Source organism: Triturus cristatus, chromosome 3_2, assembly GCF_964204655.1.
Source record: "Triturus cristatus chromosome 3_2, aTriCri1.1, whole genome shotgun sequence".
Classification (NCBI taxonomy): domain Eukaryota; kingdom Metazoa; phylum Chordata; class Amphibia; order Caudata; family Salamandridae; genus Triturus; species Triturus cristatus.
This window is the reverse complement of record NC_140584.1, coordinates 399,196,734-399,224,535: the sequence shown is the minus strand read 5'-3', so window position 1 is coordinate 399,224,535 and position 27,802 is coordinate 399,196,734.

The window sequence follows — 27,802 nt, the reverse complement described above, 5'->3', positions numbered from 1 at the left end:
AAGTCTCTGTCTTAAAAGGCTTTTTGGCTGTACAAATGCATTCCATGTTAGAGGCTTTAACATTAGAACTTGGCTTGTCATCATGAAATTTGCTGGCCCATTCTTTTGCTTTGAGGTTTCTCCATTCACTGATGAGGAGTGAAGACAATGTTAAACTCAGTGGTGTGTTGGAGGGAAATACTAGCAGGAGAGAATGTCACGTTTCATGGAATAAGAACCCTAACTCTTTTTTACTTCAGTGCTCGGAGTAAATATTCTCCAATTGGAAAGCTCACTCTCATTGGTAAAAAAAAGAAAAACAATGAAAAGGTTGTTGAAAGAAAACAAGTTACTAATAGAGCTTATTTGATTCTTAAAAAGTCTGTGTAGCACTCCTTTGAAGGATTATGAGACAAAGGGACATTCCCATATTGTCCTAAATCCCTGATAAAAGCATTTTAAATTAAATTTTACAAATTAGAATTGGGTGCGAGCCAGTCTGGCGAAAAAATGCTCTTAATAGAAAAATAGTTGAAAAGAATGGGTATTGCACATGAGATCTGAACGTTAACTATAGCATAATTCATTTACTCTCAGGCTGCTGGCTTTTTATTAATGAGAGGAAAATTTCTGCATCTTATGCTCGAAAGACATCAAGTGACAAATTGATTTGAGACTTTAACCCTTCAATTAAAAATGCCAAAGTTAGACATTGAATTTGCCTTTGCTAGATATAATATGTTGATACAGAAAAAAAACGTTCATTGGTTAATGTTGTAGAATGTACAGTTGCATTGTTCTTTCCAACTAATAGTTTTTCATGTATGTTTATTGACTTGAAGCACACTCACTTTCTGTGGCGGCTGCGACAAACAAAGGGTGGTGGGCGGGTGGATGGAGCGCGGGGGGTAATATTAATTTTTTTAAATGGAACTTACCTTAAGCTGCTGGTAACTCCCGCGTCGTGTCGAGCTTCCTTGTGCTCTTCCTGGTCCCACGCTCCCAGCATACACTGGGACAGACTCCCTTTGCAATTAGCCTGAGGGGGTTGAAACGACACTCCGCTCAGGACAGGAAGTCTGTGCAGTGTTTCCAGCCCAGCTGTACAATACAGCAAGTTTGGAGAAACTTGAGTGCGCATGTGTGTTTGGCCGGTCTGAGACGGCCGTCCAAACACACATCCGCACTTAGAAGTGCACATTACATCCTCCTCTCCCTTCCCATGCCCTGGCCCATCCCTCCCTGCATATGCTGGTATGATAGAACATCGTTTTATGTTTCACCTGCTGGCTCTGACCAAATGGACACCGCTCCTCCGCCATTGCGGATGAGCTGTGCGTGGTCACTTTAATTACTCTGAGAAGTGTAGCTATCAAAAAAGCCCAACAATAGTAAAGCTATACAGCAATTCTGTAGGTTTCTTTATATGTATTTTTTATTAGTTACTATTTTAAATTAATATAACATTATATAATGGAAATAAAGTATTTGTTAAATTAAAACATATAAATTCAAAATTGAACAAGTTTACACCTTTCACCAGTGGTTCTACATTATTTTTTGTAATTTAATGATTTTTTTAGTTTTATAGTTCAAACCAAACAACGCAGTCATAATATTTTCTTAATTGTAGCATTACATATCATTTAGTACGATATATACATCAGTTCATTGTCTTCAAAACGGTTGAAAATTGCCAAATCTGCCCTATTGTCTTCCTATTTACATTCAAACATGGCCCAAATTCAGCAGACACCTCAACATTTTCCACTTCAGATGGGGACTGCAGCATCTATATCCGTCTTCATTGTTGGATCTCATGATAGCTAATCTTGGCAACGTGTGCCAGCAAGGGCGCTCAGAAGTCTTTTGGTCACGTTTCGCCTTCCCAATAGAAGAGACATTGCCAATAATTTCCGATAGTGCCTCTGTTCCTCTTTTACAAACTCCAGTAAGGCGACCATCTGAGAAATACTTAGTGAGTCTTCAATCATTATTCCAGTTCCCTGTATCCCTTGTGACCAAAACCGGGCTACTCCAGGGCATGCCCAGATCAGTTGCAGAAAATCTGCATCTGGGCTCGATCATCTTCTTCAATGTGAGTTTTGCGTTGTGCCATATTTAATCAAGTGGCCGGAGAGTACCAGACTCGGTGGAGTGAATCACTCTATATTTACCATTGGGGATACCTCTTTTGTATGCTTACAGCAGTAGTTCCTTTGACCATCCAATATTTCTGCTCCCAGGTTATGAGACCATTGCATTTTTGCATGTGTTTCCAACAGTCCAATCCCCATTAATACAGGGTTATACATCCTTGTAATCAATTTTTTTAGGGTAGCGTTTGACAGCAATAATGTTTCTGGAAAAGATGGGAACCTTTCTCTCAGCAGGTTCTTTAGATTACAATAAGTATCTGTTTCTATCGAACAATTCACAGGCAACTCCAGGTAATCCTGAAATATTATTATTTTTGGTTCAGGAGGAGGTTTCCCATCACTGTCAACTTGGTGGGGTCGGTGGTGGGGGATTTCAAGTGACAATCATGAGGGAAAATGTATTAATTTCGCCCGGTGGTCGTCTCTCGAAATCCCCTCCACGCGGCCCCTCCGCTGTTACCAGCAGCAGCTGCACCTGGTCTAACATGATCTCTTTTCCACAAAAGATCATTCCTACTATTGTGCATCTACCTGACCATGGCCCACTTATTCAAAAAGCCCACCGTCTTGGTCTAAAATAATCTGCAAGCTCTCCTCATCGTAGACCTAGGTGCATCATCATTTTTTTTTACAGCAGACTGACTTGAAGCATATTTTGTCTGCTGCCAAACGAGTGAGCCCACTCTACTGGTCTGGTAACAACGTATATTTCTGGCAGGATGTCTTCAATGAAGCGGCTGCAAGAAGAAAACGCTGTTTGGATCTTCTGTCACAACTTAAAGCCATGAACATTAGATACGGAATTGTTCACCCATATTTTTTCAACATAATGTATACAGAACTTCTTACACTTTTGAAGACCCAGCTAAACTACAGGACTTTCTTCTTCAACATTATCTTGAAGATTTGGAAATTGGCGCTGCTGCAAAGACTTGATTGTTATATATGTTCTGTTTGATACACTTGGCATAATATTCAATGTTTTATTCCCTTTAGGAATTGTTCTTCCTTGGTATTTGTACTCTGCATATTTCATATTTTTCTTGTTGTCTTTCAGCCCAAGTGTATCATTTGGCGTCATGTCCTGTTTCATTTCGTTTCGTTCTCCCTCAATGTACATGTCATTCCCACAGCACTCCATCTATCGTAATTCATGGTAAGTTTATTATCATGTTTTTCATCCTCTTGTATTTACCTTTCTTTACCTTGTCTGGTGTTATTATCCTTCTACATGCTTCTCTATATCTCTGTGATTGTTTGATTTGTTTGGAGGTACTCCTTTGGGATGAATATATTTACAAGTAAGGTGTCTTTTGCGACTAGGGTTTTTCCATCCTGTGATGCCTTTTTGCTTTTTTTTGCATTTGCAGGGGTTCATTGCCCCTCATTTGCTGTTTTGCTTTGCTTTTCTCTTATTTATTTATTTCTCGTTTTTCTCTGTATTCGTTCCTGTTGCCTCTTGTGTACTATGTACTCATTTTGCAATTTCATCAAAATGCTCCGATATGAATTCCCTCATAACCACTTAGGGGTCGATTCCGATTCCGGCCGCAAATCGTACCAACCGACATGGACCCGGACCGGAGACCAACCGACACGGATCAGTGCTGTACGACCCGTGCAGTATGATGCAACGCATGTGAATTACAACCGACACGTATGGAATACAAGCCGTACGACCGAGCCATAGGGAAAATAGTGATCCGGCCGGAAAACCGACGCGAGTTTCACCAACCGACACAAACCCGCAATGAACCCGACCGACCCGTACCCGCGATGTCCGATCCCCGCAGTATGATGCAATGCGTGTAAACCCAGACTGACTCGCACGGAGTCCAAGCCGCACGACCGACACGCATAGAAATCCAGGCCCACATGTAATCGAGATCTCCGCGACTGACGCGTATGAAACACAGACGATAGGCAGTGTGAACTAGGCGGAGAAGGCCGCACGAGCCAACATCAGCGTCCGTTTCCGTCAGAAGAACGTCTCCTTCATGCCTACAAAACCCAAAGGAAAAAAGACAAAAAAAGGACCAAACAAGCAATGACAAAGCCAATAAATATCAAATTAAAAAACCTGGGACAAAGACACACCCACAACTCCAACATTATAAAGGACTACAATAACTACCCTGATCCCTTGCAAACAGGAGACACAGCCAGCAGCAAACACCATCACACAGCAACCACAGACACACTCACAACTCACTCATCACACAACTCACACACCATCAGCACCTCACCAAAAGCACTCACACATACAGCTAGCTAAACCAACACTAACCCACCCTCACTTGCACCCTCACACACACATCACTCACCACCACCACCCATCACCATGCTCCCAAAGAAGAATCCAAAGTTCAGAGATAGTGAGTTAGAAGTGCAGTTAGAGGAGATCATCAGAGTAGAGCCACATTTGTTTGGTACATTGGTCCAAAGGACCCCCATGTCGCAGAAAACAAAGATGTGGGCGAGGATTGTGGACAAGGTGAACGCTCAAGCACCATCAAGGTACACAAAGGACGATATCCAGAACAGGTGGTATGACATGCGCAGGAGGGTCAAGAAACTCATCGTAAAAGATCACGCCCTGAGTCAGTGCACCGGCGGTGGCCCTCCTGCCAAACCAGTCTACTTCAGGACCTGCGAGGAGAAGCTGCTGGACATCCTACCACCAGAGAGCGTCCATGGTCTAACAGACATACCAGAGCCTGGTGAGTACACAAACAACATACCCAATATTGTGTGGCAAGGGGACAGTGAAACCATGCACCGCAAGCAAAGCCACAGTAACCATTAGATAATCATCCCAAGATGTGTATGCCAGTCAGACAAACACAATACCTGTTCTCTCATAGTGACTTGGAACTGTGACATGACATGCACCAACCTACAAACAAATAGAGCAAGGCAGTGGCACAAAGCTAAATAAACACTGCCAGACAGTTTGCCACCACAAACACATTACCTCACAGTGCAGCTGACTGACAGGAAGGAAAAGCAGGGCTGCAGGTGAAGTGAGTGTATCCAAAAGCATGATGGGGTTTGTAGTCACAGATAATGCTCCCCCTCCTGATTGGCCCATCAAGACCTCTCTGAACCATGCCCACATCACAGGGAGTGGAAAATGACTGACAAGATGGCTGACACTGGGTCGTGCTGTGGGGAGCACAAGGCCCTGGAAGGGCTTGTGCGCAAATCAGAAGCAGCACACCACTGACTGACATCCTGAAAGACAACTTGCACGCCCTACAATGGAAGCATGTTTCATGGTGGAATGTCTGGCCGGGTGGGGAGGAGGACTGACAGCTCTGACCATACTTACCAGCATGTGGAGACACCCCCCCTCAACACAAATTCCACACAACTCCCCGGGTAGAATACATTGACCCACACCTCTGTGAAATATCAGCAAAAGAAACCCCGTACTGGGTGCTGTTGTGTGAAGCACAGGGGCTCTCTTTGGACTTGTAGCCAAACAAACACCAGGATTTCACAGTCAGCCATCTTGCCATTGCTGTCACACCCCCTCACAGGGAAGCAGAGTCAAGAGGGAGGAAGTATGGACATGCTGGGAAGGGTGTGTAGCCAAGAGTGTGATGGGAGTTGCAGTCACAGACAATCCACACCCACCCACATGGCCCAGCAAGCAAACACTGAACCATGCTCGCCTCACAGAGAGTGGGAAGGGACTGACAAGATGCCTGACACTGGGCTCTGTTGTGGGGAGCTCAAGGCCTTGCTGGGAAATGAGCAACAACAAACACCAGGACTTAACAGTCAGCCATCTTGCCATTGTTGTCACACACCCTCACAGGAAAGCAGAGTCAAGAGGGAGGAAGTATGGGCATGCTGGGAAGGGGGGTGTAGCCAAGAATATGATGGGAGTTGCAGTCACAGACAATCCACACCCATGCACATGGCCCAGCAAGCAAACACTGAACCATGCTCGCCTCACAGGGAGTGGGAAGGGACTGACAAGATGTCTGACACTGGGCTGTGTTGTGGGGAGCACAAGGCCCTGCTGGGAAATGGGCAACAACAAACACCCGGACTTCACAGTCAGCCATCTTGCCATTGCTGTCACACCCCCTCACAGGGAAGCAGAGTCAAGAGGGAGGAAGCATGGGCATGCTGGCAAGGGGGGTGTAGCCAAGAATATGATGGGAGTTGCAGTCACAGACAATCCACACCCATGCACATGGCCCAGCAAGCAAACACTGAACCATGCTCGCCTCACAGGGAGTGGGAAGGGACTGACAAGATGTCTGACACTGGGCTGTGTTGTGGGGAGCACAAGGCCCTGCTGGGAAATGGGCAACAACAAACACCCGGACTTCACAGTCAGCCATCTTGCCATTGCTGTCACACCCCCTCACAGGGAAGCAGAGTCAAGAGGGAGGAAGCATGGGCATGCTGGCAAGGGGGGTGTAGCCAAGAGTATGATGGGAGTTGCAGTCACAGACAATCCACACCCACCCACATGGCCCAGCAAGCAAACACTGAACCATGCTCACCTCACAGGGAGTGGGAAGGGACTGACAAGATGTCTGACACTGGACTCTGTTGTGGGGAGCTCAAGGCCTTTAATCCGGGAGTCTCCTGAGGCGGAAGCCGGGAGTGAATCTGTTCTTTTTAAAAATATTGTTGTGTGATACCTTGTACTTTTAATACCACTTCCCTGTGCACTGAAACAGCGCTCCTAGCGCTGCAACGAACGCTACCTTCGCCATTACTGAGGGCGAGGCGCCACGGCGGACACGCCCACCTCAGCTGGCCACGCCCCCTCTTGACACTATAAAGTGCGCGCAGCTGGTAAGCGCGTCACTTTAATCCGGGAGTCTCCTGAGGCGGAAGCCGGGAGTGAATCTGTTCTTTTTAAAAATATTGTTGTGTGATACCTTGTACTTTTAATACCACTTCCCTGTGCACTGAAACAGCGCTCCTAGCGCTGCAACAAACGCTACCTTCGCCATTACTGAGGGCGAGGCGCCACGGCGGACACGCCCACCTCAGCTGGCCACGCCCCCTCTTGACACTATAAAGTGCGCGCAGCTGGTAAGCGCGTCACTTTAATCCGGGAGTCTCCTGAGGCGGAAGCCGGGAGTGAATCTGTTCTTTTTAAAAATATTGTTGTGTGATACCTTGTACTTTTAATACCACTTCCCTGTGCACTGAAACAGCGCTCCTAGCGCTGCAACGAACGCTACCTTCACCATTACTGAGGGCGAGGCGCCACGGCGGACACGCCCACCTCAGCTGGCCACGCCCCCTCTTGACACTATAAAGTGCGCGCAGCTGGTAAGCGCGTCACTTTAATCTGGGAGTCTCCTGAGGCGGAAGCCGGGAGTGAATCTGTTCTTTTTAAAAATATTGTTGTGTGATACCTTGTACTTTTAATACCACTTCCCTGTGCACTGAAACAGCGCTCCTAGCGCTGCAACGAACGCTACCTTCGCCATTACTGAGGGCGAGGCGCCACGGCGGACACGCCCACCTCAGCTGGCCACACCCCCATGATTCCTCTCACACTGACATAAAAAGATGTGTCTTGCTAGGAAGCGCAGCGGGCGAGCCGTCAGCGCGCCGAAGGCGCGCCAAAGGCAAGCCCGTCTGGGCCCGTCCGGGCCTGGACCGGGCCCAGGGCCAGTCCCCCTGCCTCCTCCACTAGCCCCGCCCGCACCTGCTGGACCCATACCCAACTTCACCTACTTAATACGCGCCCTTGCTTGACCAGCTCTCGCTGCATCCCTAACCCCCTGGAGACCGCTCATTACCATTGCTCGCAATGCAGTTTCACTCTTCCGCCCTGCCAACCTTGTCTCTCTCTATGTCCCCCGCTACAGCTATCCTCCTCTAATCAGCGCACCCTGAAAGCAGGTTTGATTAATTGCCGTTCTCTTCCCCGGCATGCCAATGACATCTGGATGTCCATCTCTTCTGATGAATGGGATATTCTCTTTCTCACCGAGTCTTGGATCACAGACTCCTCCTCTCCGGATATCTATCTGGCTATTCCCCCAGGATATGATATAAAATGCTTGAACCGGGCTGGTGGTAAGTCTGGAGGCGGTCTAGCCGTCATTTTTAAATCCCTTTTCCAGCTGACTTTCACCAAACTCACCAACATTGGTACAATTGAAGCCATGTACTTCTCCATTTCCGACTCTGCGGCAGTTATCCTGGCTGGCACATTAGTCTATAATCCCCCCCCCCGCCAACTCCCCCTCCCTCACTGCCCTCGTCCACCAACTGGCTGACTTATCTCTTAAACACCAATACTTCATTGTCCTGGGCGATTTTAACCTCCACATAGACAATCCGCTCTGTGTGAAGGCAACCAACATGTTGGAAACTATGGATAGTCTTAATCTCAAGCAATTAGTTGCAGGTCCCACTCATGTGGCTGGCCACACTCTGGACCTCATATTCGCCAATTTTCCACTTATCACTGTCCTCCCGCCCCTCCCTCTTACTTGGACTGATCATTACCTCATTCCCTTCTCTCTTACCCTGGGACGAAAATTTGCCCCTATGGCCCCAAGGAAGGAGTTGGGAAGAAAGTGGCACAAGGTTACATGTGCCACCTTGGACCCGTTATTCCATTTTCAGTCGGAGTACCTCTCCTCGGACATTGATGAAAATGTCTCTAGGCTGAATACTACCCTTGTTGAAGCGATTGATTCTATCGCCCCCCAGAAAATCATCACCTCCACTAGGTCGCGTCCCTCTGCTCCCTGGTTTTCCACCTCCCTCCGGGAGGAGAAAAGCAGATGCAAGGCTCTCGAACGCAAGTGGAGATTAAACTACGACCTCGAAGCCAAACTTCTATATAGAACTGCCCTAAAAAAATTCCTTAAACAAAAAAAAAGCGCGATGAAAGACCACTTTGCCTCTCAAATTAATAAAGCTAAAAAAAACTCATCTAAAACGCTCTTTAGCATTGTTAAAGATTTTATTAACCCTCCGGCCAGGGCTCCTCAGAACACCGCGAGTCAGGCTCTTTGCGAGGGACTCTCAGACTACTTTCTCGAAAAGATTAACAAACTCTGTGTCTCCTTCCCCACAGGGCCTGTCACCTTGCCTTTTCCCACTAGTCCCCCAGAGTCACCGTCCTTTCTTTCATTTAACAAACTTAACCAGGACGAGGCTATCAGACTACTTATTCACTGCAAATCCGGTGCCCCCTCTGATCCTATCCCCGCAAAAATCATGGGAGAACTGGCGCCTTCACTCGCCTGCCCCTTCCTCTCCATCTGGAATGCCTCCCTTCACCATGGCTTCTTCCCTACCACCTGGAAGGAGGCCTTGGTGATCCCTATTCTAAAAAAATCAGACGCTGATCCCACTGTTTTTGCTAATTATCGTCCCATTTCCCTTCTTCCTAAACCCGCCAAAGTCCTGGAAAAAGCCGTACAGCTGCAACTCACGGAATACCTAGAAAACCATTCTCTGCTGCATGGATCACAATCCGGATTCAGAGCCGGATTCAGCACTGAGACGGCCCTGCTGGAAGTTTCCGAAACAATTCGAGAATGCGTGGACAGGGGCGAGGAGGCCATGCTGGTTCTCCTCGACTTGTCCGCGGCATTCGATACGGTCTCTCACCCCATCCTCCTTGACCGACTTAAGCAGATAGGCATTGGTGGCACTGCCTTCAGCTGGATCGAGTCCTTCCTCTCATCTAGAAGTCAAAGGGTACTGTTGCGTCCCTTCAAGTCTGAGAAAAAACCTCTGTCATGTGGGGTGCCGCAAGGCTCCGCCCTCAGCCCCCTGTTCTTCAACGTCTATCTTGCCCCTTTGGCCGACGTTGTGGAGTCCTACGGAGTCAGGGTGGTCTCTTACGCTGACGACACACAGTTGGTGTTCTCCTTCAGGGACCACTCGGACTCCGCATTCGTCAATTTTCGCCAATGCCTTAACAACATCAGTGTCTGGATGACCGCGAATCACCTCAGATTGAATGCAGACAAAACGGAGGTTCTGTTTTTTAATCAGAGAACCTCCATCCCCTCCTCCTGGTGGTGGCCCACGGCGCTTGATCCCGCCCCGTCCCCCGTTCACTCGGCTCGGAATCTGGGTTTCCAATTTGACGACTCCCTGTCATGCAACACCCAGGTTAATAAAGTCACCTCCGCCTGCTTCATGAAACTGCGCATGATCAGAAAAATCCTTCCCTATCTCCCCCTGGATTCCCGCCGTACAGTCACCCAAGCCCTCATCACGTCCCACTTGGACTATGCCAATAGCCTCTATGCTGGTGCCCCCCAGTACCTGATAGGCCGGCTGCAGATTGTCCAGAATGCTGCAGCCAGACTGATCGGTAATATCCCGTACCGTCAATCTGTTTCTGCTTATCGGAGGGAACTCCACTGGCTTCCAGTGGCTAGCCGCATTCAGTTCAAGGTCCTCACCCTCACCTATCGAGCTGTCAACGACTGCGGACCTACTTATCTGAAAAAACGGGTTTCGATATCCCGCTCCACCAGATCCCTGAGATCTAATGACCTCCGCCTCCTGATCTCGCCCCGTTTTAGATTATCTAGAACTGGTGGCAGAGGGTTCAGTGTCATTGCTGCCAAATTGTGGAACTCCCTTCCAATTGAGCTGAGATTCTGTCCCTCTGAATCCATCTTCCGAGCCAAACTTAAAACCTGGCTCTTCTCCGGACTTTAGTCTCTCCACTGCTCCTCCTGCTTCACTCCCCCTTTCCCTTGGTAACTCTGGATTTTAGCGCCGGGACACCCCTTCGGGGGTAGCTGCGCGCTCTACAAACTACATAAAATAAATAAAAATAAAATAAGGCCTTGCTGGGAAATGAGCAACAACAAACACCAGGACTTCACAGTCAGCCATCTTGCCATTGTTGTCACACACCCTCACAGGAAAGCAGAGTCAAGAGGGAGGAAGTATGGGCATGCTGGGAAGGGGGGTGTAGCCAAGAATATGATGGGAGTTGCAGTCACAGACAATCCACACCCATGCACATGGCCCAGCAAGCAAACACTGAACCATGCTCGCCTCACAGGGAGTGGGAAGGGACTGACAAGATGTCTGACACTGGGCTGTGTTGTGGGGAGCACAAGGCCCTGCTGGGAAATGGGCAACAACAAACACCCGGACTTCACAGTCAGCCATCTTGCCATTGCTGTCACACCCCCTCACAGGGAAGCAGAGTCAAGAGGGAGGAAGCATGGGCATGCTGGCAAGGGGGGTGTAGCCAAGAGTATGATGGGAGTTGCAGTCACAGACAATCCACACCCACCCACATGGCCCAGCAAGCAAACACTGAACCATGCTCACCTCACAGGGAGTGGGAAGGGACTGACAAGATGTCTGACACTGGACTCTGTTGTGGGGAGCACATGGCCCTGCTGGGAAATGGGCAACAACAATATCAAACTCTGTCCGTGACAAGCTGGAAAAAAGCAGTGTACAGGCAGGCATCTGTTCGTACAGTAGAAAATGTCATGTTTGTGAACCATTGATGCCTGTAGAAGCATAACTTACATTGTGTGTCTCTTTCAAACACAGGTGGTGCCGGAGACCCAGCACCAAATGAAGAGCATTCCCAGTCCCAGACTCTGGTGGACACTGAGCTCTCTGGTTTGACTCTGTCTCTTTCCTCTTTGGATGACGACGACCAACCTGGCCCCTCCGGTGTGAGTCATCATGCAGCACCAGCAGCATCAACATCTGCACCCCCTGTACCCACGCCTCCAGCATCTGGAAACTGACAGGGTACCCCCTCCAACACGGACAGACCAAGGCCACTGAATACCCACAGCACAGGGACACAGGACCCCCCAGAAGCTACAGCAAACACCACCAGCAACACCACCCAAGGGGTCCCAGTATCACCTGTGCGTCCCGCCACTGGTCCTGCCCGTGTGGATAGGGGGGCTGGGATGGGGAGGCAGAGGGTGTGCCTTGCAGAGGGGTCTGGACTGCATGATGACCCCCAACTGGCATGCATTATAGATGCGTACCAGGATAGCACCGGAGGATTTGGCCAGGTAGTGGGGATCCTCAAGGACATGCAACAGGAGCAGGCTGCCCACCATGCCCGCATGGAGGCAAAGTGGGATGCCCTTACTGCGGTTCATCGGAACATACTCCAATGCCTCCGGCAGATCAACACAAACCTGTACACACCTCCCTGTGTGGCCACAACATCTGTTGCAACACCATCTGCCAGCGCCACAGGGAGGGAGGAGAACTCTGGCGGAGAGTCCCCTGCACCACAGAGGCCTGCACCTGAGGATCCCGCACCCAAGAAGAAGAGAGGTCGTCCGAAGAAGGACATGTGAGAGGCAGATGTCCCAGCACATCCCCCAGGGCCTCTAAACCTGTTCTGGACAATGTTCTTTGTGCACAACCCGTTCACCTTGTTCAATCGCACACAACTCGCCCACATGACATGGAGGGTTCATGTTGGTCCAATGTAGCAGATGACTGTGGACTTTACTCTGGACATTTCATCTACCAGCACTTCCAACTCTAATGTGAACTTTGGATTCCAAAACCAATGTACAGCACCCACCATCCTGTGCACTTTCCTCACACATGTTCGAAAATAAACTCACCAGTACACCATACTTGCCTCTGTTGTGATTCCAACTTGTCATGTGTCATGGAGATGTCGATCTGCTACACAACACAGTGCATGCCAAATACTGCAACAATGTGAACAACGTTGGGTGAGTCAAGGTGATGTGACACATGTGAGGGAGACACACCACTATGGCAACAAAACACATACTCACCATGGCCATGTTACTCATCCCACACAATGATGTTGAACTGAAACACATAGGTATGCCCAAACACAACACCTATCCACAGTCATTGGTAACAAGTCCACAGGTGAGGTAAGCAAATGTCATTCAGATGTGGGAAGACAGACAACACACCTAACAAAGCATATCACAGGTTCATTACACGTCAGCAACATGTTTATTCAAAAATAGTTGCAAGGCAATTGTACGTTACGGTGGACACACGGTCGCAGAGTGTCTGAGAATTGTAGTCCAGGGGTGTGTGGCACATCACTTGATGTCAATTGACTACTCCCACACTGGTGTCGGATTCTGGGTGTTGGGGGTCAGTGTTGACCAAACAACAGGCAAATTACCCTGTGAAGGACAGACACAAGACACAGTCAAAAGCACAGCAGAACAAGAGAGAAATGCAATACACATGCACAAAACATGTCACAAGAAACCTACACAGAATCAACTTAGCAGTACTACCCTAATGTGGAGTACACACCATCTGAATGGACACATCGCTGCACGCATCCAGTCAAGTGGCACACAGACACACTCATACAGCAACAGAGCAGTCACAACACATTCCAGGCTAACTCCATACATTGACATAACAAACCTGGAAACTCACATTCAGGTGAAGAAGTTGTTGATGAGCTGTGAGCGAACGTCACCCTCATCCTCATCATCACTGTCATCGTGGCCCAGGCCGGGATCCTCCACAGGTGGTGGACATTGGTCATCGTCATCCTGGATGAGAGGCACCTTCTTCCGCACTGCCATGTTGTGTAGCATGCAGCATACAAGGATTATTTTGCACACCTTTGTAGGCTCATATGGGAGGGCCCCTCCGGTCTTGTCCAGGCAACGAAAGCGGCTTTTCAGGAGGCCGAATGTCCGCTCAATCACCCTCCTGCTCCGACCATGTGCGTCATTGTAGCGCATCTCGGTTGGTGTCACAGGGTTCCTGAGGGGTGTCAGCAACCACGGCATGTTGGGGTATCCGGAGTCACCTACACACAAAAAAATGAACAAGTAGCTGAGTTTTGTTGGAGTGCAGAATACAACATTGACAATCATACACAATGGAAAACAGTCAGTACACACCGACAAGCCAGGCACGCTGATCTGGCATCTGTGACATCAGCGTTGCAATGCGACTACTCCTCATTATGTAGGCATCGTGTGCAGAACCAGGGAACCGTGCACACACATGTGTGATAGACATGTCTGCAAGACATACCACCAGAGCATTGATCGAGTGGAAATGTTTCCTGTTACGGTATGCCTGCTCATGTGCCTATGGTGGTATCAGGGCCACATGTGTACCATCAATAGATCAGATGACGTTCGGCATCCTCCCCAGTGTATAAAAGGCATCCTTTATTTCAGGGAGTTCAGCTGGGCTAGGGAACTTTATGTACAGGTCAAAGAAATGCAACATCCCCTCCAAGACATTGCGTAGCACACGACTGAACATAGTTTGCGACATACCACCTGCTGTGGCCACAGTGTACTGGAAGGTACCAGTAGCAAAGAAGTGCAGGGCTGCCATCACCTTCACCTCTGGGGTCAGTGCTGTAGGGTATGTCCGGCCAGGTAGCAGATGTGGCGCCAACTGCTCCGCCAACTCCTCAATCAGTGGCCTGGTGAAGCGGTACCGTAGGATGCAGTCGAGTTCCTGCATGGTTTGCAGCTCTGGGAACGGTCGATGGACAGCTGGTGCCCTGCAGGACAGAGATGAACAAAGGAAGATTGTCGGTTCATCCAACCATGTGGCCATGACCAGGCTTAATATCACATGATACATCATGACATTACACAATGTACTGAGGTGTGTGCTGTTGGGCATGGACACATATGTCACCTACATGACCATCACCTCACATCTCAATTCCACGTGTCCACATAAGTCCCATGTAGTGCAATGGCCAATCATTTGGCTGTGTCACCCGACCTATGTACTGCTGTGACGTTACAAACACACACCACAGTGACAAGTGAGGCCTGATGTCTCCCAGGCATCACAGCTCTTTGCCACGCAGATACCCAGGGTCCCTGTATTGCCACATCGACACTGGCATGAACATGGCATATCACGTACACACCACAAGACAAGCATGAGTCCCACAGGTAGTGGCCACTGTTGTCCCTGCAGTCCCTACATGTACGTCTCTTAGACACACACACACCATCAAGGTTGCTGCATATACCACATGGATGTGGAGACTGTCTCCCATTGGGCACATTTGATCAGACACATCTGAGACACAACATGCACACAGACTGTGGGTGCACATCTGAATTGTGGCTACAGGTCTCACTGTGACGGACTCAGGGTGTATGTGACATGTCCTAAACATATCCAACCTGCAACTGTGTCCGTGACTCATGCCCATTACTGTACATTTGCAAATCACAGTGGTAATGTGCACAACACACAAAGGATTCTGCCCTCATGTACACGTGTACAGTCTGGGAGTGACTGAACAAAAGTGCCACCCAAAAAAACAAATGTCCCCCCCAACACACAGGGAATGCAGCCTTCCATGCCATGGGACACAGTGTGGCCAATGCTGTAGTGTGGTAGGTGTGCACAGGTGTCCCTGGCAAGTAATTGTGTGCATAATTCATCAAATAGTCAATAATTACAACAAAGGTGGTATTATATTGCAATAGGGAAAGCGCTCCAGGATAATTTCACTCCAAATATCTATTCGGAATGAGTGTTGGTTGTGGTGCTAAAAGGGGGAGAGGAGAACCACCAAACTCTTCCAAAAGGACCGTGGCGAGGCCAAAGTCAACACATGAATGCAAAACCCCTAGCACACAGCAAAAGATAATAACATAGTGTTCTTCATATCATGATTACAAAAACAACAATTCTGAAATAATTTTTGGATGCAAGACTTGTTCTTATTGGTTGTCTGCTAGGTCCTCTTTAACAACCAAAACTGTGATTCGGTAAGAAAGCCAATGTCAAATGCCAACACGTGTTTCGTCACCTTCTCAATTTACATGCGACTTTTTCAAGGCTAAAATAAGATATAAAGAATCACAGTAAATACTCAATAACCATAGTCCTGATCATCTATTTAAATAACATCCCCAAAGTTCCTCCACCGTGTCAGAATACACTAGTGCAAAGTACATTCTGATTCCGCATTTACCAAGTACAAAGGAGAAAGGCTACGTGGAATATAAACGAGTTTGTAAATAAGCATAGAGAAAGGAAAATGGACAAAATGGACAAAAGAAAAGTCCAAAGTAAATGATTAAAAGGTCACCACTATAAATTTGTGCGGTGACAATCATAGCAACACAGAATCTATATTTTACCAGCACCCGTGAGTGCCCTGCCACCCATGCGTGTATTGCAAATCCAAATGCCACCAACCTGTATTGGCTTCAATATGTACAACTGTGGGGTACAGAAACAAACACTATATCAATACTAGTTCTCAAATTCAAAATAATAGTCTCAGCAATATGAACCAGTATACGTAGATGAGTAAATAAACACTTACCTAACGTGTGGTGTTAATTCCGACCCACATGATCCTGCGGCGTGAGTAGTATAACTAAAAGGATATTGGTAAAGTATGCAGTCATGTGTCACGTTGGTAACTGTAAAAAAATAGAATCAAGTGCTAGTAATACACCTAAAATCAAAGTAAGTCTAAGTCTGCTCTATTATCTATCTGAATGCTCACTTTTAACATAAAAATCCAAAAACCGCAATATTCGCAGTGCCCACTAAAGCGCGGGGAGAATAGTGATACGTATCCCTAGGATATTATAAGGAAAGAAATGTTCTTGGTCCCACATAAATTCAAAACGGTGCCTATCAGTGTCTCACATCGCTAAGCTACATTGGACGGCAAGTACTACCGTCCGATAAACAGATTTAGAAGTAGTTAGCACATAAACGGACAAGCCGCCTCTTAATAGTGCAGCACAGGTCCTGTAACGCTGCATAATTCTACTGGATAAAACCGTCTGGTGATAAAATTGCCTCTATTGCTAATAGTACCCTACGGGAAAAATCAGCGAATGGTAAATAAAGCCAGTGCTTACCGCGTCCTCATCTGGAATCGAATGCAAAGTCTCACGCCGCTTTCCTCGAGTACGAGAACGAAAGTTCCGTAATCCGGATAATAAACCTGTTAATATATATGATGAAGATTGGCGCTGGCTTCATTTTCACTCACCGACTCTGATAGGAGCAATCAATATTTTGAGTTATTTATATGTTCTAAGATGGCGACGACATTCGACGAGTCTTTGCACCGGAAGTTTACTGACACGTGATTACTTTGCGTTGTGTAAATTTACCATGGTTACCGAACTTTCGTCCTCGTACTCGAGGAAAGCGGCGTGAGACTTTGCTGGTGCTGGTAAAATATAGATTCTGTGTTGCTATGATTGTCACCGCACAAATTTATAGTGGTGACCTTTTAATCATTTACTTTGGACTTTTCTTTTGTCCATTTTGTCCATTTTCCTTTCTATATGCTTATTTACAAACTCGTTTATATTCCACGTAGCCTTTCTCCTTTGTACTTGGTAAATGCGGAATCAGAATGTACTTTGCACTAGTGTATTCTTACACGGTGGAGGAACTTTGGTGATGTTATTTAAATAGATGATCAGGACTATGGTTATTGAGTATTTACTGTGATTCTTTATATCTGATTTTAACCTTGAAAAAGTCGCATGTAAATTGAGAAGGCGACGAAACACGTGTTGGCATTTGGCATTGGCTTTCTTACCGAATCACAGTTTTGGTTAATAAAGAGGACTTAGAAGACAACCAATAAGAACAAGTCTCGCATCAAAACATTCTTTCAGAATTGTTGTTTTTGTAATCCTGATATGAAGAACACTATGTTATTATCTTTTGCTGTGTGCTAGGGGTTTTGCATTCATCAAATAGTCACACCAATGAGGTCCGACACTGGTGACAATGCGTACGCATTGCACGGTTCATTACCAAGCCGTGCGTACGCATTGCCATTGACTGCAATGAGGTCCGATGCGGGTGACAATGCTTACGCATTGCACGGTTAATGACCGAGCCGTGCATACGCTTTGCCATTGACTGCAATGAGGTCCGACGTGGGTGACAATGCGTACGCATTGCATGGTTCATGACCGAGCCGTGCGTACGCTTTGCCGTTGACTGCAATGAGGTCTGACGCGGGTGACAATGCGTATGCATTGCACGGTTCATGACCGAGCCGTGCGTACGCTTTGCCATTGACTACAATGAGGTCCGACGCGGGTGACAATGCTTACGCATTGCACGGTTCATGACCGAGCCGTGCATATGTTTTTCCATTGACTGCAATGAGGTCCGACGCGGGTGACAATGCGTACGCATTGCACCGTTCATGACCGAGCCGTGCGTACGCTTTGCCATTGACTGCAATGAGGTCCGACGCGGGTGACAATGCGTATGCATTGCACGGTTCATGACCGAGCCGTGCGTACGCTTTGCCGTTGACTGCAATGAGGTCCGACGCGGGTGACAATGCTTACGCATTGCACGGTTCATGACCGAGCCGTGCATACGCTTTGCCATCGACTGCAATGAGGTCCGACGCGGGTGACAATGCGTACGCATTGCACGGTTCATGACCGAGCCATGCGTACGCTTTGCCATTGACTGCAATGATGTCCGACGCGGGTGACTATCATGCATGTGCGTCGGGCAGGCATGGTCTGAGACAGGCGTACGCCTTGGCCATTGATTCGTATGGAGACAGGTGAATGTGTATTTTCAAAAATACGCGTTGTACAGTCAGTTGACCGAGCCGGGTGCACCCATTGGCTCTGGACTGTCATGGAGATGGATGCGGATTCAAAACTTGTACGAGTTGTGCGCTGGAAATTCAGTTGGATGCCTACAACAATGTTGCAATTCCTAGTGTTTCATGAAGGTGAAGATTTGAACGATGCGGAAGACGTGTACGAGTCTTAAATTTCCATGGATTGGCCAGATTCATAGAATGCAACCGTGTTGGACCTATCACTGGGGACACATGGCACAGAGTCTTCCTCTGCAGCACAGATATAAGGCTGGCTGGCCCCCAGGGAGCTCACTTGCCTGCACTACATATTACTGGACCACATCTCTGCTGCCACTGCGGCTGTCTCTGCATCCTCTGGCTCCTGCTATGGCACGTACTCTGGAGAGGGCCCCAGCTTTGCTGTTGACTGCAATGAGGTCCGACGCGGGTGACAATGCTTACGCATTGCACGGTTCATGACCGAGCCGTGCATACGCTTTGCCATCGACTGCAATGAGGTCCGACGCGGGTGACAATGCGTACGCATTGCACGGTTCATGACCGAGCCATGCGTACGCTTTGCCATTGACTGCAATGATGTCCGACGCGGGTGACTATCATGCATGTGCGTCGGGCAGGCATGGTCTGAGACAGGCGTACGCCTTGGCCATTGATTCGTATGGAGACAGGTGAATGTGTATTTTCAAAAATACGCGTTGTACAGTCAGTTGACCGAGCCGGGTGCACCCATTGGCTCTGGACTGTCATGGAGATGGATGCGGATTCAAAACTTGTACGAGTTGTGCGCTGGAAATTCAGTTGGATGCCTACAACAATGTTGCAATTCCTAGTGTTTCATGAAGGTGAAGATTTGAACGATGCGGAAGACGTGTACGAGTCTTAAATTTCCATGGATTGGCCAGATTCATAGAATGCAACCGTGTTGGACCTATCACTGGGGACACATGGCACAGAGTCTTCCTCTGCAGTACAGATATAAGGCTGGCTGGCCCCCAGGGAGCTCACTTGCCTGCACTACATATTACTGGACCACATCTCTGCTGCCACTGCGGCTGTCTCTGCATCCTCTGGCTCCTGCTATGGCACGTACTCTGGAGAGGGCCCCAGCCTTCACTGAGAAGGAGAACCAGACCCTGCTGGATGGGCTCCTTCCACAGTACAGCAAGCTGTATGGGAAACCAGGAGAGCAGGTGAGTGTGTAGTCCACTGCCTTCCTAATTGTGCATGTTGTCTGACTAGCAGTACTAGCAGTGTGTACACCACTGGCAAGCATTCTCACTGACTACTTTCATCACCCAAAGTGTGTAGGTACATGTAATGAACAGGTGTTCTGCTGCTAAAGTGCATTAGTGCAAGCTTAAACTTCCCAGGCATTGTTAACATGTCAGACATGCAGGTTATTTGTCCTTTCCCATGGTTGCACTACCTGTGTAACTCATTTTCCTTTGTGATGATGACATGTATATCCAAATGTGTTCATCACAAATATGGGACATGTGTGTTAATGGAATTTTAACTTTGTCATCCTCACAGGTTGATGCCCACCAGAAGCAGGAGATATGGCTGACCATTGCCCAGGGAGTTCGTTCGTTGGGGGTCTACAAGTACCGGATCCGTAACTGCCAGAAGAGGTGGCAGGACCTTCGGGGCTGGACCTGGAGGATCGCTAGAGTCCAGCTGAAGCTGTCACCTCCACGCAGGAGGGTCGGACACCGGACCCTGACCCCCCTCATGCTCCGGATTATGGCAGTGGTCTTCCCAGACCTGGATAGGCAGCTGAAGGCCAGACAGCAGCAAGGAGGGGGTAAGTCCATGCCTAATCTGTGTACTATCTCTGACATACTAATTGCAGTCTTTTGGCTTGGTCACTCTTCCACATTACGTAGGTCTTGTAGTCCAATTCTCAGGTCCCTCAATTGTGTGTTGCACCCTCCTCATCTGTTCCACAGGTGTGGCCCCTACAGTCTGTTGCTTGTGTCACTAGGGCACTGTGTCCTGCAGTCAGCTATGCTTCAGCTTCCAGACAGCATCTGTTCCTGTGACTCTGTTGTGTGTTTCATGGGTGGTTCAATTGTTTACCCAATGCCTGGGATCTGACATGCGTTCTGTGTGTGCCCTTGATATGTGTTACAATTGCTGGTCTGACTCGCCACATGTGGCTGGGGTATTTCAAACAAAACCATGCAGCAGGGTACTCCAATTTCTGGGCCTCAGGAGTAGGTATATAAAGTATGTCACACTTGCTTAGCCACATGACTACTGTCCAGTGCCAAACACTGTTTCACGTAGACCTGGGCAGTCATGCCTCCTCAAGCACATTTAGAAACACTCTGTAATCCCACTCAAGTGTATCAACTTACAGGTTGTGCTTAGTGACATGTGCCTTCAGGTGTCTGCCTCTGTGTCATTATGGTGTGGCTTCCTGTTACGTACAACTGGGGTGTCCATGATTTTGAGGGTCAGCAGGACATCTGAGATGTGACTGTGAGAGACACGACCTGTGTGACATATAGGTGTGTGATCATCTGACAGCGCACAATGGTGTATGCAACTGTGTACTTCAGGCAGCTGGGTTACATGCAAGGCAGACTGTGATGTGCTACCGTACAGGGAGTTGTGTTTGCAGAGACTCATATGTCTGATTTGCATGATGTGGGGTCTTCTGGGTCCTGGATATGTTGTTTGCAGGGGATGGGCAAGTGCACTTGTCATCTGCAGAGTTTGCTTTACCCCTGAGCCATGATTGTGACACAGTGCATACTGTTGTTGTCTGGATGCCCTGCCCCTGTGACAGGAGACAGTGTTGAATGACTTTCCAGGCATGCCAGTGCCATGGCATTTAACTTGCTATGAGTGATCCTGCATTGTGTTCAAGTGTGCACCATGCACCCCATTGTGGCATTGACTATCAGGACATGAGAACATCATAGTGTGTGTTGCTGACATGCATCACAAGCATGTGAAATGAGTCGCTGCCCATCCCTTCATCCGGACACCTGTACTGAGTCAGTGGCAAGAGATGTGTTGTGTGTATAGTGACATACACCTAAATGTTCACTTGCATGTCCAACTAATGTGTGGGTGGTACATGTCGGGACATTGGGGTATTAGCATCCAACATGCAACAGACATATGGGTGCAAGTCAAGGAGGGATATGTGTGCCATGGTTGATGTTGAGAATGACAATTGGCTTATTCTAAACAGTGTTGGCACTCTGAGCAGTGTTCAGCTGATGATGCCAGGGCTTGCCCTGTGATGTGATGTACTCACTGTGGGGTGTGCAGTCAGTGTTCTCTTTCTTCCTATTCCTATCCAGATACATCCACGGCCACAGGAGGGGACAGCTCCACGGACCAAGAGGAGCCACAGAGCCTGACAGGGACAGACTGAGAGGAGTCGGGGGGACCCAGTGGCATGGAGGGCGAGTGGAGCCACACTGAGGAGTCGTCAGCACAATCCACCCCAGCTGAGGGCCACAGCAGCTCTGAGGATGACTCCCTTGTGGCGGCTGGTGTCAGCAGCCACCAAACCCCAGCTAGTGAGGCTGTCCCTACCACCGCCCCCACTATCACCATCACCACCCTCCCATCGGCTCCCATCCCAGAGGTCTGTGGAGGCTCCAGTGTTCTGGAGCATGTCTTCTTTGTGCCAGGCACTGTACCCCCTGCCCCTGTGTCCCCTGCTGCCCTGAATGAGGAGTCTGTGGACTTACTTAGACAGATCCATGTAGGGCAGACATCGATGCTGAGTGTCCTCCATGCACACACCACTCTGTTGACGCAACTGGTGTCGTTCATTGAGGGCATTTCATTGGGCATGTCTGCCCTACAGAGGACCAATCAGTCCGTGGCCTCCTCCCTGACGGCAGCAGTGTCCCTCCTCCGACAGTCCTGCACCCCTCCTACCTCTGCACCACCCACGATTCCTAGCAGCCTACCTGTCCCAAGCACACACACCCCTGCACATTCTCACAAAGCCACAGACACGGGCAGCACACAAACACCCAAACCAAGGGCTAGAAGTGCACACAAGCAAGCGCAAGGGACTGATACCACACTCACAGGGGCTGGTTTGCAGAAACACACAGTCATCCACAACCACTCCGCAGTCCTCGGAAACCTCTCCCTCCCAGCCCCCTTCCCTTGCCTCACCTGCAACACCATCTCCACAGACGCTGTTCCTCTGTGACCTTGGCCTCTTCCCCACCGACCCAGCAGATTCAGATTGCAAGGGGAAGAGGAAATCCCCACACACAGAGGGGAGTGCCCTTCACACCCAGACACTCTCCCCCAGGCGCAGTCAGACTGAGGCCCCCGCCTGCAAGTCCATCTGGAGCCGGAGGAGCAAGACCCCAGCACTGCCACGCAGCTCCAAGGTAAAGTCTCCATCCTCCATCCCCCAGGCCACCACTCCAGAGGATCCCCCGCCACACCCTGCCCCGGGTTCCCCCACCCACATATACACCATCCCCAAAATGCTGAGGCCTTCCCCCCTAACACTTGCGCCTCCACACCCGGTCAGACGGTTAGTGCCACTGATGTGGGGACCGTGTCCCCCCTCTGTCCTGCCGACCTCACCTGCACCCCATTCCGCTCACATGAATTTAGGCACTGCAGTGGAGTCTACGACCACCCCGTCTGACTTGGGCACTTCAGTGGGGACCCAATCCACTCCATCTGACTTGCCCACTGAAGTTGTGCCGGCACCCACCCCATCTGACTTGTGCCCCACAGTTGTGACTGCACCCACCACTTCAGTCAGCTCCACTGCAGTTGGAAGTGACTCTCCTGCATCCACCACCCCTTCACTGCCTCCTTCTGCTGTGCCCTGATCCTGTCCCTGCGGTGCCTGGCCTGCCTCCATGTATGCCCCTTCGAGGGGATGTCCCCTGTCCTTACTAGTGCAGGTAAGCAATGTGTGACAGTTGTCACTCAAGTTCACTCCTTGTCATTTGATAATGGACTGGCCATTGGCCTTTTGTTTGAACGGACGTTGAAATTTTCATATGCTGAATAAAGCTTTTTCTTTATCCTTGTGATCTTGATTTAGCTGTACATTAGGTTGATGATGTTTAGGATGCTCTTGCACCTGTAATGCTTGGTTTCCAATATTGAATACTGAGGTGTTGATGTGAGGTACTCCATGTGGTCCATGAGATATGTATCCTGTTCTGGTCGGTATCCATGTCATCCTTTGCAGCTAATGTGTTGTTCCGTGACATAGCCTGGGCCCATGGTGTGTGTTGTGTGAGCATGTGTGTGTGTGTCCACATCCCTTTTCATACACAGGCAGTGTTCCCTTGATATTTTCTTGTTGTTTATGCTTGCTGAGTGGTACTGTGTTCATCCCACAACTTTGCCATGGGCTACCAGATGTGTGGGTGCATGACACACTACTGTTAATTGGTGTTTCATCATTGGGATTTTTCAGTTCTGAGTGGTGGTGATGTTGTCAGACGCATATAGGACACAGTCAGGTGTCCCCAAGGCACTAGGTAGTTCACAGTATCATGTAGTTGTCCCTAGGTGCTACCTTTCAGTGATTGAGACATGTGTATGTGTGTGTGACTGTTCCCACTTGTCGAGTTCTGGGCTGCAATGTTTGCAGGTGTCAGCATGTGTGCCTTGTGGTTCTCCTTGGCTGCTGCATTGTCCTGGGACTGTGGGAGGTATTACGTGAGCTTTGACATCATGGCCGGGTACCGCATACTGTGCAGTATGTCTGTCATTCACCAGGGTTGTGAACTGTCCTTGTGTGATGAGTCTGTGCACCTTAGTTCCTCCCAACATTCCTGTGTTTGTCATGGGTGCATGTGCAATGTCACCTCTCTATGTGGGCTTCATAGATGCACATTGTTGCAGTTCAGGGTGTGTGGTGTTGAGGGTGGACTGATGTAAATGTTTAAATGGATGGGCCCCTAGCTCCCGTTTGTCCATGGATGACTGGCCATGCTGAGTGATTTGCGTTTGTGGCGATGTGATCTACGTTTGTGGCACAGGACACATGTCTGGTTTTCACAGTTTGTAAGACATCTACCTTTGTCATCACAGTGGAGGTGTCATGCATACTTGTGTCTCCCCAATGTCTGGTCCCTGGGGCTAGTGCTGTTGTGTGTCAGTCTTTTGCTGTGTTGGTTTGTGTTCATTCCAGCTTGTGTCACATGTGTCTGTTGTGCCCCCTCTCATCTCACAATGCCTGACTGCCCACTAAGGGTGTCCCAATGATGGTTTACTTTTGTATGGCACTGTGTCCACATCTGTGTCACTGTGGGTCAACCCCCCTCATGTGTTGTGTAGTTGCCTGGGGATACTGAGACACACACACACACATGTTGTGTCAGATGTGCAGTGTGCAGTTGCCTGTTTGTGTTTGTGCATCTGCATCAGTGCATTGGTATTGCTGTTGTGGGCCTTTGTCTGGATGCTGTTTCTGTGATTTTGCATGCTGTCCCTGTGAGTCATATCACATCATTGTATACATTCATCCTGGTTGTTAGGTGCCATTACTGGCATGGAATGGGAGTTTGTGACCTGACACCTACAGTCTACACAGGTTGTTTTGATTAGTGTGTCTATTTTCGAGATCTGTGTATGCTTTGTGATGGTCACTTCTGCTCTTGTGTCATTGTACACTGTATGCATTGGCATCTCCCATGTGTGGTGCTTGTCTGCACATGGCCGAGAGTATGTCTTGTTTTCACTGCACTGTCAGCCTCACCACATCTCTGTGGGTATGGGACACAACCACTAGTTTGCCTCAAAAGTGTTTCATGTGTTGGGACCAGGAATCATACATGCAGTTTGGCATTTGCAGCTTTGACCATGATGACACTTACCTTTTGGTCACTGTGATGCGGGGGGTTTAGACCCCATCACCACCATGCTCGACATTTGCTGCAGTTTGAAACCCCACACTTAACATTTGTTCTACACAGTGAGGGGGTGTTCTTTTTACATTGACACAGTGCTATAGTGATGCTTGCCTTGTCTAGGCCACACTCATTTGTTGGTCACACATGTGCTGTTAGTTACATTTTATGTTCGAAGTCATAATCACTGTTGTGGGCATTTGTCACAGACTACACACTGTTTTCATGATGTTCGGGGGGTGTATTTTGCTGACATACCTAATGTTGGAGTATGCTGGATGTGTGGTGCATCACCTATCCTATGGGTGGGGGTGGCAGGGGTGATGGGTAACATAAGCCCTATGAGTGGGGGTGGCAAGGGTGATGGGCAACAGGTCTCCTATGAGTCAGGGGTGGCAGCGGTGATGGGCAACATAAGCCCTATGAGTGGGGGTGGCAGGGGTGATGGGCAACAGGTCCCCTATGAGTGGGGGTGACAGGGGTGATGGGCAACATAAGCCCTATGAGTGGGGATGGCAGGGGTAATGGGCAACAGGTCCCTTAGGAGTGGGGGTGGCAGGGGTAATGGTCAACAGGTCACCTATGAGTGGGGGTGGCAGGGGTGATGGGCAACATAGGCCCTATGAGTGGGGGTGGCAGGGGTGATGAGCAACAGGTCCCCTATGAGTGGGGGTGGCAGGGGTGATGGGCAACATAAGCCCTATGAGTGGGGGTGGCAGGGTTGATGGGCAACATGTCCCCTATGAGTGGGGGTGGCAGGGGTGATGAGCAACAGGTCCCCTATGAGTGGGGGTGGCAGGGGTGATGGGCAACAGGTCCCCTATGAGTGGGGGTGGCAGGAGTGATGGGCAACATAAGCCCTATGAGTGGGGGTGGCAGGGGTGATGGGCAACAGGTCCCCTATGAATGGGGATGGCAGGGGTGATGGGCAACAGGTCCCCTATGAGTGGGGGTGGCAGGGGTGATGGGCAACATAAGCCCTATGAGTGGGGGTGGCAGGGGTGATGGGCAACAGGTCCCCTATGAGTGGGGGTGGCAGGGGTGATGAGCAACATAAGCCCTATGAGTGGGGGTGGCAGGGGTGATGGGCAATAAGTCCCCTATGAGTGGGGGTTGCAGGGGTGATGGGCAACAGGTCCCCTATGAGTGGGGTTGGCAGGGGTGATGAGCAACAGGTCCGCTATGAGTGGGGGTGGCAGGGGTGATGGGCAACATAAGCCCTATGAGTGAGGGTGGCAGGGGTGATGGGCAACAGGTCCCCTATGAGTGGGGGTGGCAGGGGTGATGGGCAACAGGTCCCCTATGAGTGGGGCTGGCAGGGGTGATGGGAAACATGTCCCCTATGAGTGTGGGTGGCAGGAGTGATGGTCAACAGGTACCCTATGAGTGGGGGTGGCAGGGGTGATGGGCAACATGTCCCCTATGAGTGGGGGTGGCAGGGGTGATGGGCAACAGGTCCCCTAAGAGTGGGGGTGGCAGGGGTGATGGTCAACAGGTACCCTATGAGTGGGGGTGGCAGGGGTGATGGGCAACAGGTCACCTATGAGTGGGGGTGGCAGGGGTGATGGGCATCATAAACCCTATGAGTGGGGGAGGCAGGGGTGATGGGCAACATACGTCCTATGAGTGGAGGTGGCAGGTGTTATGGGCAAAAGGTCCTCTATGAGTGGGGGTGGCAGGGGTGATGGGCAACATAAGCCCTATGAGTGAGGTGGCAGGGGTGATGGGCAACAGGTCCCCTATGAGTGTGGGTGGCATTAGTGATGGTAAACAGGTGCCCTAGGGGTGGGGTGGGGTGGCAGGGGTGATGAGCAACAGGTCCCCTATGAGTGGGGGTGGCAGGGGTGATGGGAAACATACGCCCTATGAGTGGGGGTGGCAGGGTTGATGGGCAACAGGTCCCCTATGAGTGGGGGTGGCAGGGGTGATGAGCAACAGGTCCCCTATGAGTGGGGGTGGCAGGGGTGATGGGCAACAGGTCCCCTATGAGTGGGGGTGGCAGGGGTGATGGGCAACAGGTCCCCTATGAGTGGGGGTGGCAGGAGTGATGGGCAACATAAGCCCTATGAGTGGGGGTGGCAGGGGTGATGGGCAACAGGTCCCCTATGAGTGGGGATGGCAGGGGTGATGGGCAACAGGTCCCCTATGAGTGGGGGTGGCAGGGGTGATGGGCAACATAAGCCCTATGAGTGGGGGTGGCAGGGGTG